This window comes from Drosophila persimilis, unplaced genomic scaffold (genome assembly GCF_003286085.1).
Source record: "Drosophila persimilis strain 14011-0111.01,24,50 unplaced genomic scaffold, DperRS2 tig00000002-arrow-pilon, whole genome shotgun sequence".
NCBI classification, from domain to species: domain Eukaryota; kingdom Metazoa; phylum Arthropoda; class Insecta; order Diptera; family Drosophilidae; genus Drosophila; species Drosophila persimilis.
Window position 1 is genome coordinate 11,192,228 of NW_020825289.1, and position 19,027 is coordinate 11,211,254.

Sequence of the window (19,027 nt, forward strand, 5' to 3'; positions counted from 1 at the left end):
TTGCTGTCCTATCATAAATTTGCAGCCTTATCTCCACAGCTAGATCTTTTGGGGGTCCGTGTCTGTCCCGTCCCGTCCCCACCGACCTGAGCATTTGTGTTGATTCTCATAATATGCTAATTACAATCTTAGTCTCATCGCAGTGCCGTCTTCGTGTCCATTGACTCGGCTGAATGATGCCTGGTTGTGCTGCCGCTTTGGCTTTTGCTCAATTAAACAATATCGACATCTAGTTTTGTTTTAATTAGCATAAAATATTTTTTGGACTGCTGACCGCCGACCGCCGACTGGCGCGATGAGGTAACAAATTACGTACAAGCATTTATCATGTTATTGGCATCGGGCTACAAATAGGTATCCCAAAACAGACAACAGATTCATATTCAAATCGAGCAGATAATGCTGGAGCATAAATTCACTTTGGCTTTCATAAAAGTGACAGTTTCTAATGTCAAACATTGGCCCCCGTGCCCCCCACCACTCGTAGCACTCCGGCTATCTGATTGGCAATCAATGATTTTTCGATATTTTATTTGACATTTGTGCTATTGCAAATTGTTTCTAACGATACGCTAATGGTGTTTCATTTGAATGTTAAACACGTGGTTTAATTAAGTTGATTTACTGTGGGTGAGCATTTGATTTGTTGCCGGCCAATCGACCGATTGACCGAACACCGCCTGCCAATTGGCAAAGTTCAATTAAGAGTCGTTTCGAATGCAAATCGGGAGAGAGAGATCTTTAACTATCTTTAACTTGTACTTGTACTTGCTGTAAATTGCAGTAAAATGAGTTGCATTTGTTTAAATTGCCCCATGATTGCTTGCCCCGTTTGCCGATGGCTGAATGAACTGCCAAAAAGGCCAGCCTTTCTCTCTTTTGCTGATTCTTATGGCCTTATGGTCTTCTCACAGACGATCATCATTTAAATTTGAGCAGCCGCAGCAGCACTCACAGATTTATAACTGTGTCTGATCATAGCAATTAGTGAGAATTTGATTTTATTGCCCGACCAAAGGAAACGGAAAGTGTTCTCTCTCTCTCTCTCTCTGTATCTCTGCACAAAAGAGCCAAAGACCCATAAAGCTGAGGCGTAGCTAAAAGCTGCCTCCCGACGAAGCTGCCTGCCGCGTTGCACGCAGCTGCAGCTGCCCCATTCCCATGCCCATTGCCATTGCCGGCAGTTAATTGGGGGGCTGTCTTGCGGTCACACGCAGCAGCCAGCCGCAGCCACAACCCCAGCCACAGACGAAGTCAAAGTCAAAGGCAATGCGAAGGCATTCATAATAAAAGCTGAGGAATGAGTAAATTAAGAATTATGGCTTTTGCATGCAAATTCAAAATTTCCGATACACAATAAATTACTTAAGAGCGCTCTCGGGGAGCCCAAACCAGAAAAAAAGACGAAAGATGAAGCCCAAAAAACTTTATAAAACAACTTGGAATACTCTTAGAATACTTTTACCAACAACAAAATTTGGATAAAAATGTCTGGTGTTTCCTCTTCTACCGGAACAGACCTTGCAGCCCACTTATAATACCCTTTGGCAGGGCATGCCAGATACAAAACGATATGTGAACAAAAGCGTTAAGCTACAATACGATGCCTCCAATAAAGAAGTTGTAGAGAGGCTAAACTTTTGAGTTATTCGAATTGGAACGATCTGTCGGTCTGTCTGGGCAGGAGAGGAAGCCAGACCTTGAAGCGAGCGATCAGAGGCGAATCGGGCACGGGGGCACGGGGCAGATGAGAAGGGTCAGCAATTCGGCTTCATGTGGGTGGGCCGCATGTGGAGCATCTGTCAGAGCTAGAAGTCTGCATTCCGCCAAAGTTATGATTGTGCTGAAAGTGAAACGGGGGATCTTTAATTGCCCCGGGGAGCATGCCTCCTCTTCCCCCTGAATGGTGGTCTATTCAGGTCAAGGCAGCAGCGGTTGGGGTTCACAGACCAGAAGAAGCATCCAAGAGCCAGTTTCTGTGGCCCGGCCTCGGTCCAGCTGGCAAATTAATATACAAAATTAAACGCGACTCCTAGGCCATGGAGTCTGAAAATTTTAAAAGTATCCAGCGGCGGGCCACCATTTACATATCCAGCCATTGGAGCACGAGCACTTCTGTTTCCCACAATGAAATGATAAATGCATTTCAAACTGTGCAGCCCAAAGTTCAGTCATTCCTTCGGTTGGCTGGTGGCAGGAGTCCCGCATCCCATGGCCATCTAGAGTGCAAATAATATTGTGCATAAAGGTGTATTTTATACTTCGAATCTGTACGGAAATCTATAATCTTCGAATGCTTTCAAGCCTTACAATGTTGCTGCCGACCAAATGTTGGTTCAAATGAGAATCAAACGAGCATCTGCAGTGCTTTCTTTTCCAGTCAGTCGCAGGCTACCTCCCTCGTCTTCGGTTATGGCCATAACTGCGAGTATTTTCTATTATTGCTGCCATTATCATTCTGGCAGGCCTTTCTACGTTTTGTAATTACTTTTGGCCGCGGCAGGCGTTGGCTTGCTGGCTAGCCCGGCAGGGTAGTCATGCGTACGTGCCACGATCCTGGAGAGCAGACTTTCATCTACCATCGTTTTTGCAGTCGATGGCTGATGTGTTAAACGTGCGCCAGTCATTTGGCCAAACGATTGTCGATCATGGGAGCGGAGTGGAGCGTATATACCATTTGATAGCCGGCAAGAAAGTTGCATCAGCAGCAGAAAGAGTAGCGGCAGCGGCAGCGGCAATTAAAGTGCAGCTGGCCAAGAGTAATGCACCGTTATCAGCCAGCAGCAGGCAGCGCAATGTGCTGACAACCCTGCCGCAAGTGTCAAAATGCCTGTCAAAAGCCACCCACATGTCGTCACAGTGTCGGCGGCAGATGACGATCAGCATCTCATCTGGATATTGCCGCGGCAATGTGTCAAGAGTCTTGCTGGTGGCGGATTTATGAGGTTGCCGCGGCTCGGTCTCTATCTCTCTCGCGTTTCGGGGCCGCAGTCAATAATCGGCAAAAAGAATCTATAATAAGCAGCTGTCGCCGCGGCACTTGGAATATGTATTTATGTATCTCGCAGATACACAGATGCATTGCATGACTGTCGGCTTAGATTGACTGCATGCGTGTTCGCTTTGATTTGCAATGTTGTTTTTTTGTTTGCTTTTTTTTGGACTGTTGGCATTTTCAATTAGTTCTCTCCGCCGTCGAGCACTCGAAGCGCTTTTGATGTGTCAAGGTTGGAGCTGAAACTGAGGCTGATTTATGCTAATGCCCTCGGAACGGTTAGCAGATTTAAACGATATCTAAAAGCGAAACTAACTCGAAAGTCGGCCCCTAACTGGGTCATTGCTGCACCTTCGCACAGGTGATTGCAGCCTTTCGTTGTATCTGTCCAAGCATTAATCACTTTATGCCACTTTCTCCGCCACGCGCTGAGTAATCCATCCATCCACACACACAGCCACTGGCCACAGCCACTCTTCCTGTGGCCAAAATAGCCATCGCTGGCGATCCATGCCACTCCGATGTCTAGTGGCTAATGCCACAACTGGCTGACATCACTCCGTCCGACGACATTCTGATGCTCTCTTCGGAGGTTTGAGGAAATTGCACTCGAGCTCAGTGAGAGCTTTCATTCCAAACAAAATGGATATGGATGGAAGTATGCTTCTCTGGCACCATTTCATACAGCAAATATTCCCACAAAGGATTCAACCTATCCTCAGCCGTAGTCGCCTTAAAATTGTAAATTGCAAACCACCTTAGAGATGGCACAGGTTTAACCCCTTACCGCTGGCCGCACTTAAGAGACATTTAACACTTTTGGTGAGCAAATTAAATTCTGTGGCACCGTGTGGCACTGTGTGAGTCATCTTCAACCGGAATGTCACTGACAGCAGCAGCAGAAGCGGGGAGGGCTGTGGCCACATGTCAGAGAGAAATGTGTGCTGAAAATAGGGAAAAGGGAAAACTTTTCTATCCGCAAAAAAGTGCAGCAGCAGCAGCAGTAGAATCATTCCAAGCTTACACAGCGCTGAGAACATGACACCCTACAGTGGACTCCTCTTTGTCTTTGATTTTATTAATTAGGTCAGACCGAGCCGTGCCCCTTGGGCAGCAGGGGTGTTCTACCGGTTTGGCAGCTGTAGCGACCACAGTGCGTATGAAATATATATTTAGACTCAATGGTCAAATGTCACAATAAAAGGTACAGCCTGCAGCAGGGAAAAAATAAAGAATTGCATAACTAATCTGCGGCATCATTGGCAGCGACAGAGAGTGACATTTTAATTGTGCCGCAATGATATATGGCCAGAAAGACATACGCGATCGCTTGGCTCAAGACCCGCAGTGGCAGGCAAAGCCAAAGCAAAAGCCATTCCCATCTATGCATCAAGAGTGTAGATATAGATGCATGTATCTGCCATATGTTGCCGCTGCCAATTAGACATCGCCAGTTGTTGCCACGTAAATTAATTTAATTATGTCAATGCAGCTTACCTTGGAGTCGACTCCGAAGTCGAAGCTGCTGCTGAAGCTGGAGCTGGTGCTGGCTTAGTTTATTTGTCAAGCGGTGTAAAATGGCGTAAACAACATTGGTTAGTTGGCTGCTAGCAGCATCTGGGGCGCAGCGAGGGAGCACTAGCAGCACTAGATGGAATAGGAGATGCTGACATGCAATGTCCCGGGGTTGCTACACAAATAATGGATCGATGTACCCATAGATAAAATAAAATACTACAAATATTTCGGGAATACGAGTATGGATCATTATCCTCTAAATATCACTCATTTTTCCACAACCTTTTTACTATATTCCTATCTATAAGTAGTGCATGTGGTGGAATTCTTTCATTTAAACTCATTTTTAAGCATTCTGCATCCTTCTGAACCAACCTGCCACACTCGTACTCTAGATGCAAACCTCGCTCAGTATGGGAGCTCTTGTTGCAGCTCCGTTGCTATGCGGCGCTTCTGTAATTAATCAAACCCAAGCACATTGACAGCGCGCGGACAGAGCCCATCGCTGGGGGCTTAGAGGCAGAGAGAGGCAGACATAGAGAGAGAGAGAGGGAGATCCATGCAGGGCATTGCATGTGCTGTGCCTTTGACTTGCACGAGCAACGAACTTTAAACTTTTGGGGCTTTAAGAGCAGTCCGCCCGCAATGTCATCAATGCCAATGGCCCTGCTGCCCCTCCACAGGTCCAGCCATACGTATATCTGCTGGTCCAATAAATTTGAGGCCAGGATGTGGATAGGTTGCCCGCAGTTGCGAGCGAAAGAAAAAAATGGCTTGGCATTATCGCACTTGCCATCAAAATAAATTTCCACCTGTACAATTGCAAATTGCCGTGATTCTTTCGAATGTCCCTGCCTTGCTGGCTTTTCACTCAACCTGAGGTATAATTCTCTCCCTCTCTCTCTCTCTGCAGCCGCCATTCACACGAGAGGCGAATTTCCTTTTCGTTGGCGGTAACAAGCAGGTCTCCCTCTTGGGATTGTCGTGGCCTGGTCCGGCACCATCGTCCGTCTCTGGGTAATTATAAAGCAATTTCCACACGTATCGAACATTGATCGCATTGAGAGCAGCAGCAGCAACTACACCAGAACGGCTGCAGGGGGATGGGCCCTCAGCAGTGGACAGTGAAATTAACTTGGGATCCGCCACCAGCGGCAACTTCATCCGACAACTGACTCCACAGATCCGACCACAACTAGTTTGTCCAGCTCTCTCGCATTTGTCAGGGCAATTTATGCGCCGAGCTGACCGACCGGAGCGCTGCTGAAATGTATCTTAAAGTTGTGCACAAATATCTGCTTGGTGAACTTCAAAGGAAAATGCTGCAGTACGTGCAATTATTCGCCGCGTTGCGCATTATTAGAAGTGACTCTCCGATGTCGATGATGTGGTTACATTTGATAGCATAGCCCTCCCGCCCGGTCTGTCCATGAACATGCCCTGCCCTGCCCTGCCCTGCCCGCGATTAATGGCTGATTAGACAGCCAGACAGATACTCGGCGGCTAGCGATTTGGCGATGGCGATATAGATACAATGTACGTGTATGTATAGGGCTACAAGTGCCGCAGATGATTGAAATGTATCCGATGGCAGGTAATCGTGTTATTTGGTATTTCCTGGCACTTAAAAGGTGGAAATTGACATTGAAAGAGCCTAAGAATGGTTTCTAAAATGGCACTTGCTGATGGAAATTTTCGTTCTATTCAATAACAAATGTGCTCTCTCCACAAACACTTGGATCTACTTGATCGGTCCCTGCAGTCCATATAAATCGTATATTTTATAGATTTTCCTCCACTTTAATAGAAAAATTCGCATAAATCACTGGAATATTTGGGTCACTAAGCAGAGGCCTCTTTAAATGGAAAAACACTTGAAGATTGCCTCAGAATGGTATTCGGATTTGGATTTAAAGTCAACTCCAGCAGCAGCCCCGCCACATCAATGGGAAAACCACATCCAGAAGCTGCCCCAAACGAACGGGTAATGTAAGTTGCACAATTTGAGGGGGGGGCAGTGTTGGGAGAGTGGGGCAGGGAGCAAACAATTATCAGAACAAGATAAACACAGATGAAAGGCAAATACGTAAAAAGGCAACAATCAGAGATTGAATTGAAACCAAAATCAAGGAGAATATGAATGGAATTGAATATGTATCTGTGCGATACGTGACACCGTGTCTGCTGCTGTTGCTGTTGCTCGTTTCATTCCCTGCGTTAATGAAAAATTTCACTTTTCCAATATTGTGCGCCAGCAATCGAGAGACTTGAAATGCAAACAAACAATCGGTTGTTGGAGGAAAATAGAAATCCACTTGAGCTACTTTTAACGCAGCGGCAGCAGCAGCAGCAGCAGCCACGTAGATACATATAAGCGGCCACAACCGACAGATACAATAATTATTACGATCAATTTAGATGCAGATTGCATGCGGCGGCAATTGAGGTGGGTCCCGTCCCCGAACAACGCCCACAAAGTGTACACACACACACACAAACCCAACTTGTAGATACAATTTTGAAGTCTGCCACTACCACTGCCACTGCCTCTGCCTCTGCCTCAAACTTGATTACTGGCCAGCTGGCACTCGGACTTGTGCTCGGAGTTGGACTTTAGCCGGGTGTTTTGTTTGCATACCAACAGCAACTGCAACTGCAGCCCCCGAAAACATTGTCATAATAATTATGAACCAAAAATCAAGAAGGAAAAAAAAACAAGGCCCCAAGAGAAACGCCTTCGTGGTCAGTCGAGCAATTAGATCGGCGACTGGGGCTGTGGCCGGGGCTGTGGCTGGAGGAGCCGTGCCACAGCTGAGAGTGATCTCAACTATGAGATACTTGTATCTCCAGTCGGTGCCCCATAATGAAGTCGGTTCCCCGGCACTGGCAACAGTCATAAACAATCCATTGTTTGGTTTATCCTCTCATGTCTGTATCATGATTCGAAATGTGTATCCTTTGAAAATCTGTGGATCTGGCATACATCGTATGCACTCTCGTCAATTTCGAGATGTTTTATTGCTAGAAAAATACATGACGATTGATGTTTTTGGCTTGCCAAACAAATTGAAATCTTTTACAGAATATAAACAAATTGGATAGGATATAAATAGAGTCGTTAGTTCCAGGGGCATTTATACTGAGTTATCTGAAGATGGAGGGTTATATCTCAACTTGAATAGCAGTAGGAATACTAAGAGATTCCTGAAACCGCGGCTGGTATTAACCCACATATTTCCAATCAATTCCGCTGCTCTTCTTTGCTTGAAATGTGACTCAGAATTCTTTGATTGATTTGAAGAACTACTTTCAATTGCTAATTCTTCAACATTTCAACGAGTAGGTCAACAAGAAGCCACTTGAAAAATCTCTACATCTTTACGCCGTGCCGCGTCTTCAGTCACATATAATCAGCATTTCCTCCACCATCCCGCCCCGATAAGCATTTCCATCTGTGGGGTGGAAAACTAATTAGAAGATGTTGACAAGAAAATGAATGGGGAATGCAAACAATGTGCCGTCTTGATTGGTACTTGTCGCTTGGTCGAATGCAACAACTGCAATTTGCTGATAAGACACGCTCAATATTCCACTGTTGATGGAAAGCCAGCTGGAAAATTAACAACTATTCTTTGAGTTTACAAAATGCAACTTGTGGAAGCTCTCAGAAGCGCCAGGCAGTCTCTCTGCTACCAATTTCCATTCCATTTCCAATCCATAAATAACTGCCGACTAATGGAATGCTTCCGGCCTTCAACCGCCCGCATGGCTCCTCCAGATGCTGCTGTTTTTCACAATGCAAACAGAAATCTTAACGAAATTAATTTTAAAGTGAAATTCTTAAGACCTTCACGACCCCGAGCCGAGCCTAGCCGAGCATTTATGAAAATGAATATCGGAGTCCGGTTGCCTGCCACAAAAGCCACAAAGTCCGAAATGACAAGCGGAAGTGAGAGCCGGAGAACCGTTGCGTTGTGGCTGAGGATGGACCCCCAAAGGTCTCTCTCTGGGGCGGAAACTGCAGCTTTGGCATAGCTCAAAACCCCTCATACATTTTTAATTTTCTATTTTCTTTCCAACGGATCTCAAATCAATGCTTCTATGCCTGTGCCGAGTGCCGTGCCGTTTGGTGGCAGCAACCGCAGCACGTTCATGGGGCAAAGCCCTGCCCGGCGCAAACCATGACAGGTGGCGCTCTTCCTGCCTCTTCGGCTGGTGGCACGGCGTTGCGTTTTTAGGCGGAGGGTCATAAAAATTGAGCTATTAAATAATTTCTGTCACACAAATTTGCTTTTATTGTTTATTTCCGTTAAAGGGGGGACGGGAACCAAGCCGTCAGCTGCCTTCCCTTTCCTAGCAGTGAGTGACTGTCTTCCCAGGTAATTAGCATTATTATGCACAATTCCACATATTTACTTAGTCGTTGTTTGAAGTTCCATTAACTCGTCGAGCGCATTTTCCACTTAAAAGTTGCGTGCTGGCACTGGCACTCGTTTTTCCCCGTTGATTTTTGTCACTTTGTGTCTTGTTTGTCGTCTTTGAGGTGTCGTTGGTGTCTTTGAGGTGCCCCTTGGACATGGACAACGTGACTCATCCGGAGCTGCGACTTTGATCTCCGGTTTTTCTTTGCCCTTCCGCCGCCCAAGACACACACGTGGCAAGGCCTCTTTGATGTCTGTTTGTAACAATAAAATTGCATATTGTTGCAAAAGTTTTCGCAGTACAAAAACCCATTAAAAACTCGGGGGAGTTGTCCCAATAGTTTTTCCCCCTTTTCCATGCGGCACGCAACAAGTGTCGTCTCTGGAAATGTGAATTACTTTTCTCCGACGATGGCGGTGGCGCTGGCGCTGGCTCTGGCGGTACTTTTCCTTTAACTCTACCTCTATTATACGATGACAATAAAACGAAATGAAGAGGGGGAAGCAACACCAACTGTCTGTCCATATAATTGACAAGCTGTTCCACCTTTTCCGACTGTTGCGACTGTTTGTCTGAGCGGCTTTTTTCTCACCCTAGATTCTGGCAGTTCCAGTGCCAGTTCCGGGGCCAATCCCCCGACCAATCTGTTATCGGAAGAGTGTACGGAAAGGTAAATAACTGGCACAAATCATTGCTGGCCGCGTAAAAATCATTTTTAAATATTTATGTTTCAATGGATACGAAATTTTCAGGAAAACAAACAGTTATTTGCCATATCTTTTTTCGTTATTCACGTTTTTATATAAACAAATAGCGCGCGGTTCTGAATGCTACAGCAGTTGTGACATATTGACCCATCGTGCCCCCGGACCCGTGGCACAGCTCCAACCTCAGATGCACTCCCCGAACCGAACCGGGTCCCTCCCCCCCTCCGCTCTGGCATCATTTTCCATGGTTTATATCCTCCTGTTTTTTCCACTTTTTTCGCTTCGTTTGTTTGAATCTCCTGGGCTGCATTTCGAAAGTGTGTCAATAATTGCAATGGCGAACAGTGGCATGGGGCAGAGGGGTTTGGACAGTACACGGGGAGTGCCTACCCATAAATGGTATTCAGTTCTTCTGGGCAATTCGATATTTATCTGAAAATTATCAGTTGCGATAGCGCTGGGCCATCAGATATCTGTAGAATTATTTTGAATCTTTTGTGTGCACACTTTATCAGTTTTTACTTTTGCGGATTTTGCAAACGAGCTTTCATTTTTTCTCCTCATTTGCAGTTTCATTTTAATACCTTCATTTATCATATTTTATACCAGTTCCATTCTAGATGCGGTTTCGCCCTACCCACTTCCGGCAGCCGCCTCTCTCACAAAGCCGCTCATCAGAGCCGCCTCAAAAGTATTTCAATTCTGGTTCAAGCGCATTTCCGCCGAACGTTAAACGCACCTTCGGACGGGTATGGTATATTTATCCACCAAGGAAAACAACCCAAAATGTTGTATAAATAAACAGCAGTAAAACTTAAACAAACCGTTTGTCCACAGTCCACACTCGACGATATGCCCCATGCACCATGCTCCGCGTTCCTTTCGATTTCGATGTGACGACGCATTGATTGCGGCCGCCCTCTCGTCTGCCGTGTGGGGGCATACGTCTGATTTTGCTGCGAGCCCTGATGGCACCATTAGGACTGCTCTGACCTGGTCGTAACTGAGTTTCCTTTTGGGTGCACTGCTGCCATGTGACGGATAAGATCGCATACATAACTCATTACCGCCTGAGCGATATGATAGACGACTGCGTTCGGAATCCAACAAAACGAATGGGGGAACGTGAGGGGGAAGGCGCAATAAAACCAGAGCTGAAATCAGTTCGACTTCAACTGGAGTTCTATATCGGGGGTATTTGGTATTCTATAGTACTATATGGAGATTGGAGCTCTATAGATCTCTCTCAGACCTATATATTTCAATGGTTATATGCAGAGCCACAAAATCCAGGAACCCAAATATGCTATATCCCAGCAACAGATCTGTAAGTACACACACTTTTATCTATGCATCTATGCATTACTGTGTATTTTCCTTTCATAGATGTAGAGTATTTCACACTTGGTTTGTATACAAGCATTATATTCTAGTTTCTTGATGGGTCTGTTATTGTAGTTCTTCGATGGTCTCTCGCTGGCTGTCGGCTGTCGGTTGTCGGCAGTCGGTTGCTGATAATATGATTCGTGCCCAGTGCCCCGATATGAGTGCAGTGGGTGAAGAAAAATGAGACGTTGACATTGCTGCCTTTCCGATTGCTCTCTGCCCGCTACGATTGTTTTTCCACTGCCGATCTGTGGTTGTGGTTGTTGTTGTTGTTTTTCCACATTGCAGTTGTTTGTGTTGTCTCCTCACGGAGTGGGGAAAACGCACACGCGTTAAGCACACAATTATGCAGACAGTCAGGCATTTGGCATTTGCTCCAATGCGAGCATTCACCCGTACGGAGCACTATTCGTGCCGGACAGCTCCGTTTTACAAACCGAAATTAGATAAACAAACAGAGAGACAGACCCGAAAATTCCATAAACAAACAGCAATACTTTGATTGCACTGCAGATAGGCCATCGTCCATCGACACACAATATTTCAGAGTGCATCAACCAAAGGGCCCCACCTCCCCATATCTCGCGTCAAAAATGACTCAATTTCTCTCGCCTGAGAAAATGAAATTGAGAAAATTTGTAACTTCGTGCTAATATGCTAAATCAATAGTGGCCCTTTGGGGTCGAGTGCATGGAGTGGTCAGACGCCGACTACCGTTTTGAAATTTCAAAGTTCCACAAAGAGAGAGAGAGAGGCGGAGAGAGTGGGGCAGAGTGTGGCAGTGTGTGGCAGTGTGTGTGTTTTCGATGGCAGTGAGCGCACTTTAATGCATCATTTATAATGCAATATTATCCAATGACAAAAAGCAATTAGCAGGCTTTATAAATCAAACAAACCCAGTGGGTGGCAGTGGGAGAAGAGGGGCTCGAGTGTCAGGCATGGCTGAGACCGAAACAGAGACGAAAATATTGTCAGCTTAAATACGAGTATATCTGCTATCTGCTACTTATTCGCTCATTCGCCTTTCCGTTTGGATAATTCATTCAGTTTCAATCGAAATTCTTTGCTAATGGGAATAATAAATGCATGCATGAAGTGGAAGTCGGAGAGTGGGGAAGTCTCTGATTTGGAAATTATTCTCATTGTAGAGCTAAGTTAATATTTAATTGACTTTAGATTGACAGAAAAGTTGATTATTTTTGTTAGATATTTTTTGTCCCAGTCCACAATCTCTCAACTTTCAATCTCCAACGCGATATTTAATTTGAATTAAAGCATACGATAATAATTGCCCAATCGTTGACCATTAAAGACTGGATAGATACTCGGTTGTTGTTGTGCCCATGGCAATCTTAATTGCAGCTCTAAAATGAAACTAATATCGAATCAATTGCAAATCAATTTCTTCAGACACCCACAGAAAATATGCGAGAACCCTCTTCCTGCTCCATGGGTACTCTTACCAGACGATAAATATTTAAAAGCCTGTCGACTCGGTTCGAATCCAAAGTGGGCGGCGGCGCACTGTCTCAGCTTCCTTCCTTGGCAGTCCAGATACAGATACAGTATCTGAGCCGTCTCTGGCTCCTTTTTGGATTTCTGTTCTGTGTGCAATTTAGATAAGTATTATGACATATTTGACACTCTTTCACTTGGGCTTGTGTTTATTTACTCGAAATGAAAATGCAATGAACCCGACGCTGGATTTGTCTCTGGCTCTGGCCAAGACGCCTTTTGCTGGAAAAATCAATGAAATGCAATTACTGAGAATGCCGCCAGGCCAGACTAGACCAGACCAGACCGGGAGGACAGACAGGAAGAGTCCAAGTGGAACTGTACAACAATTGCTGGTGTTGTTATTAATATATGTGTGTATACTATATTGTATATCTGAAGTGGGCGTGGACTGTGAGACACGCACCACTCTGGCAGCCAGCCACCTTTAAGCCCAAACCCTCCCGAACGCGCACAGTATTTGTTGTCGCCTAAGCAATCAGCATAACTGATAAGCTGCAATTACCTGCATTGATAATTTCGAATGTATTTTCATATAATGCATACAAAACCCCAGCTATAATAATCGTAATACCATGCCATAAAAGCAAAATGACAGGCCCCAGTGTCTGTCTGTGTAAATCCATGTGTGTGTGTGTGTGTGTGTCTGTTGCATCTGTCTCCTCTGTCCTGTGACTCCGACTCCGACTGCTCCTCTGTGTGCCCTGGGCGCACCCATCATATAATTGAATAGCCCCAGCGACGTGTGTGAGATTGCGGGTGTTTCAGTTTCATTTTCAGTCTGGATAGCTTTTCGTTTGGTTTGGCTTTGGTATTGGGTGGCTCTGGCTCTCACGTGTGCTTCTAATTTGTAAGAGTTTAATTTGATTATCGTCCGAGTATGAATGTGCCCCCACCGCCTCTGCCCCACTGGAGCCACAGCCGGAGGCTAGCCTTTGAGGAAGGAATCTCTTGGTGTTTTCCTCTCTGCTTATCGCAGATCTCTTGCCATATGTTGCCCCATTCAGCTGCTGCTGAAGTAACTTCCCCTATCAGTGTCCCACTCTTTCGGTAGCCCATATCGGCTCGAACATAATTTCAATTTTCCTCCGACATACGAATGGTCATATCTCTCAGCATGTTCCAACTTCCATTGCTGATCAATGATAATATTTCCAATGAGGGAAACAGCTACAGTGCATTCTTAAGCAAGCAATCTTATCAGCCAGGGAGTCACGAAAACTGGCTTCGAGTGTTAAGAATTATTAATAATAAATTACAAATTAATACTGGGGACCAGGCCCAGAGACCCAGAGAGCCAGAGAGTCATTGAGCCAACTCTTGTCTCCCCAGTATGCGCCCCACGCTAATGAAATTTCAATTAGCTTGTCATGTCGCAGAAGGAAGTGAGTTCCACAGTCGAGCGGAGTCGAGTATGAGCATGCCACATTTATCAGTGGGCCCGGGCTCGAGTGGCAGCCAGATCTCTTATGAAATCTTAACCCATTTTATATTGACAAGTGTAATTATGCGCACGACACAATTGTCATGTAAAATATGATCAAATGATGGTTCGGGCCGATGCAGAGCTATGCGTTATGCAACAGCAACAAGGCAATCTGGCAACAGTGCCATAGTGCACCAGAGACGACGCCCACGTGCAGCCAGCTGCAGTCACGTTGCAGTTTGTCATCCTTCTGGACATGCCACAATCGAGAGGCCAGGAACAAGAGAGCCATTGGCATGGCAGCAGCCAGAGGGAAAAGCATTCTAATGACACAGGCTACGTGCTGGCGTTGGTGGTCCTTTTTGGACAATTAGTGCCTGGAGACCGACCCGACCCGACCCCTCTCCCAGCACTCAATACACACACACACACAAACAGGCTGTGGGGGGGCACCTGTACAACAGAACAGTTTGAATATCTTATGGATACATGCATAATTTATGACATACTTTTCTATTCAATAACAGAATTGGATGTGGCTTGGAAGTAAAGACACAATATCCATATTCCTCATCTCTAGATAAACAATGTGTCTGCTTTTGCATACAATAAATATTTATTCTAGATTCGTAGATGAATCGAAAAGGATATAAAAGATGCCATCGCCAATGGAAGTACTTTCAATGCGACAATGGTTTTGCTTTTCGATAATCAGATATGGAGTTGCATATCTGTATGCTCCGGTATCCTTTCTTGGGATCTACTCTATTCTTTTTGATGAAATTTCCCCTACAAAAGATCGTTTTCTAGATAGGTCGAGTATATAGTGTCCATAACTCCTCGGAAAGGGTATTTCGAGTTCCCTTTGTCATTCTTTCAATTTATTTTTTGTTAGAGTTTGGACCTGCTTACAATTTTAGTCATTGATTGCCCAAGTGTCTTGCACGATGGTTCGTTAGTAATTTTTTTGATTGGAAGAAAAATTATTTATGACTGTGTGTACAGGCGGGTGACGGTAGGTATGCGGGGGTATATTGAAAATTCAAACGCACGCATACAAACGCTTTGTTTTTCCTTTCAGATTCTTCCACCACTTCTTTTTGCCTAATTGGAATTCATTCATCGAGACATTTGCATATTGTTTTGTTGGCCCAAGCACTTGACTGCCGTCGGCCAGGGCTCTGCTGCTGCTGCCACTGCCCCTATCGTAACTGTAGTTTGTTTTTCGAGTGCCTAGAAAGGTTCTGCTTAATTGTGGCCACAACGCAAGGCTCCTCGACTCAAAACTTAATCATAAGACATACAACCAGAGACCCGAGCGATGAGCCCCGACTTGAGTCCCAGGCCATTTGAGCAGTCAACACATTATAAGGGGCTGCTGGCTGCTGGCCGCTGGCTGTGGCTCTTGCTGTGTCTGCCCCAATCAAGCGTGCGCGTGAGTCCCATTCCCAGCCGTTTTTGCGGCGGCTAACTGAATTCAATTACCAAAGTGCCTGCTATATGCAAATAAGCTATAAGTGCACTTGACAAACGCACACACACTGTCCGCAGACACAGATATAGAGATACAGATACAGATACACTGGCTGAGATCTAGAGAGCGACCTCAACAGGCTGGCCTACAAGGCAGTCGTCGACGTCGTCGTCGTCGCTGGTTACAAATAAGTCGAGTTGTTGCACTCGAGCTACCGGCACTTGCCTCTATTTGGTCCCCTCTCTGCCACAGTCACTGCCACTGCCACTGCCACTGCCACTGCTACTGCTGGTGGTGCCTCCCATGTGAAAAGTCAGCCGTGCAGATAAAAACCTTAATATAAGCATAATTAAGTTGATGATTTGTACAAAAAAGGGAGAGAGAGGAAAATGATAAACACAAGTGGCCTGCCTCTCTGTGGCTGGCTCTGTGGTGTGGTGCCTGCTGTGGCCTAGAGTTGCCACATTCGAGTGTGCGTGGCACAGTGGTTGCCCTTCTGGATGGTAGATCGAAGAAGGGGCTACTGAAATAATTTCTATCCGACTAGAAGCAGCCCATCCGTCCATGTTCCACTGTGTCTCACTCTTGAAGTTCAGTCTCAGGCTTTTTTCCTCCGCACAGCTATGATGTTATAATGGGCCGGCTGGTCTGCCAAAAACCGTGTCGATGACGTCGCACCAAGTTCAATGACTATTGTATCTGCTCTCCCGATCTTCTGGTTTGTCATTGTTTCAGAACTTCATTTGAATGCTTCAGTGCCCCCACCATTGCATAACAATTAGTTGGATCTCAGAAATGGATGGTAAAAAGTCAATCGAAATGGGCCACAAATAATAATTCACTACGCAGTCGCTCGGAATTTGAATAGATGTCTTCATTAGGCAGTTTTGATGGCGTTCTGGCTGGGACCCATATGTGGGCTGGTGTGAGGTGCCTGGCGATGACACATTTCGAATGCCGTATCGGGCTGCACCCCTTTTTTGGCGGGCAAGTGTGGGGAGAGGGGGCAGAACTCTTACACCATTGTATCTATGCTAAATTTATGCCTAATGAGCGTGGCATTCAGTTTGATAACTCATTTGTTTGCCTCTCGATTCTGGCTCTTGCTCAGTCTCTGGCCACTTCTTCTTTTTGGGGAACAGCACACATTATAAACGAATTGAGGCTAAATTGGTTCCACATGAGCTTCGTTCGGCTACCGATGTACCGAAACGCACACACTTCTACGAGAGTATCTTTGATTTTGGTCTTTTTGGGGCGGGTGAACCCTGTTCATAAATAACTTATTCCAGTTTCTGGCTGCGAATACCCGAGAATCTCCCCGGCACAGCACATCTGTAGGCAAACTAAAATCAAAAGAAGCTAAAAAACAGAAGCAATTCAAACGAAAAACCGGGGAGCAAAAAAGAAAAAAGAAATAATATTAAGAAATTCTCCGGCACACACACACACTTTAGGAGTTTATCATTGTAATGCAAATGAAGGAAGTGCGCGATTCTGGCGTTGCCGTTGCCGTTGCTGCTGCCTCTACTTCTGCAGAATTCGAGGTGAGGCTGTGGGGCAGAAACAAAAGCAACAACAACAACCACATTGGAGGCAACATTTTGATGCCGTGGGAAATGCGAAAGCGGCACACGATTTGCTCAATCTCCTCTGCCGTTCTTCTGGGGGTCGAGGGTGGGGCGCAGAGTACGGTTAGTGCAGGCAGTTTATCAGTCAGCCACTCTCTCAGTCAGTCAGTCAGTCAGTCAGCGAAAGGAATTGCACAAGAATAGAAAGAAACAGACAAAGTTATGAATATGAATAAATAATTTTACGCAGATTGCCAAAGCTAAGATAAAATATGCTCACACACACTCGCATGCAGACTTTGCACACCTCACACAGATACTTTCTTTGACAATCAAAGCCAGCGTAGAGCGCAGAGGGTGCTAATATGCATATCCGTACCCATACTCGTATCCGTACCCGTAAGTATTTTGCAAGAGGCAGCTCTCCGAGTGTCGGAAAAGTGCAAAAGTGCGATAGAAAACAAAAGTTTGGCTCTTACAAAGCTACTGCCAACTCACTTTGTGAGTAATTTAAAGTTAAATGAATATTTCTCTGCATCTGCAGAGGATATTGTATCTTTTGGGGCAGAAGTACATGCTGTAAACATTTCTTAATGGGAATGACTTTTATCTGTGTTCTGTATAACTTGGAAGTCTTATAGCATTGATTTTCTTAGGCTGGTATTTTCCAAAATTTCTATCAATGCAGTAGCCTTGAAAATCCAAAGTACGTGGAATGACAGCAAGCAGTGTGATTTAGTTCAGATACACTCGTGGACACGGACACACCAGGGACACGGACACGGACACGGACACGGACTCGGACTCGGGCTCGGATACGGAATAGCGGATACGGAACTTTGCACAGCACCGCAAAATAGTTAAGTATTCGAGTTCACGAAAAACCGCATGCATAAACATTCGGCTACAGGACAATAGTTTAAAACAAAGCTCTGCCAGCATTTCGGTGCCCGATTTGGAGAGGCTCGACCGAATACACAGACCTATCCACCACTCCACCGCCCCACTCTGTCCATTCCAGTACTCCACCTAGTAGCTGCCACCGACCCGACAGACCGACCGATTCAAGCGACCAACTTGTTTTGTAGTTGTCTATTTATGCGCTTAGTGCTGTATGCAAATAGTTGGCGTGGCGTACCTATCGTACTCCCCGACCTGTCCGCTCCCTGCCACCACTCGCTGCTGCTGCTGCTGCCACAGTGAACCAGTTTTTTGTTTCGAGTGCCCTTCAGCCCCCAAATCCATCCTGTGTTTGCATTTTTTATTAACAAACAGCATCAGAAAATAAATGAATACAAAAAAACCCCTAAATAAAGGATATGCAAAATATTTGCTGGAAATGAAAAACCCTTTTCGTTTTTTTGTTGTTGTTTTTGTTTTGGTGTGGGCGGCGATAAGCCAAACTGAGGGGAGGTTTGCCGCCCTACCCTTCTATAAAGGGTAGCCACCCCTGTATAGGGACTGCTGTTGTTGTTGTTGTTTTTGTTAGTGTTGCTACAACGATATTTCATGTATACCACGCATAATCGTTGTTGTTTTAGTGTATTAATTTTGGTTTTTAATAAAGCATAAATATTTGTGTTTGCGCTGTCGACTCGCCCCAGGATCTCACTCCTCCCTACCCCCCGCTCCCCCTGTTCGCTGACCGTTTTTATTGAAGTTTGGCAAGTCAAAGTTTACTTTTATGCCCAGAGGGGCATATTTTGTAAAACGTTATTGACTTTATGGATGGTTATAACCCAAACATATGTGTGCGCCTGGGCCCCCAAGGGTCTCATTACATCGGTGTTATCCGAAAGCAAACTTCTATGTGAATAAAACAGCACTGCCACCAGATCGAGACGAGTGGGTGAATGTGGAGCGCTTTATCGAGCTGCTGCTGCCGGGCAGTATTAATTGCAAATTCCTCAATGACAGCTCCGACATATTGATATCCATATCCACAGCCATATCGGGCTCCACGCTGGCTCTATACTATGTATGCCTTTTATGGGCTGAAAGTGATTTGCCTTA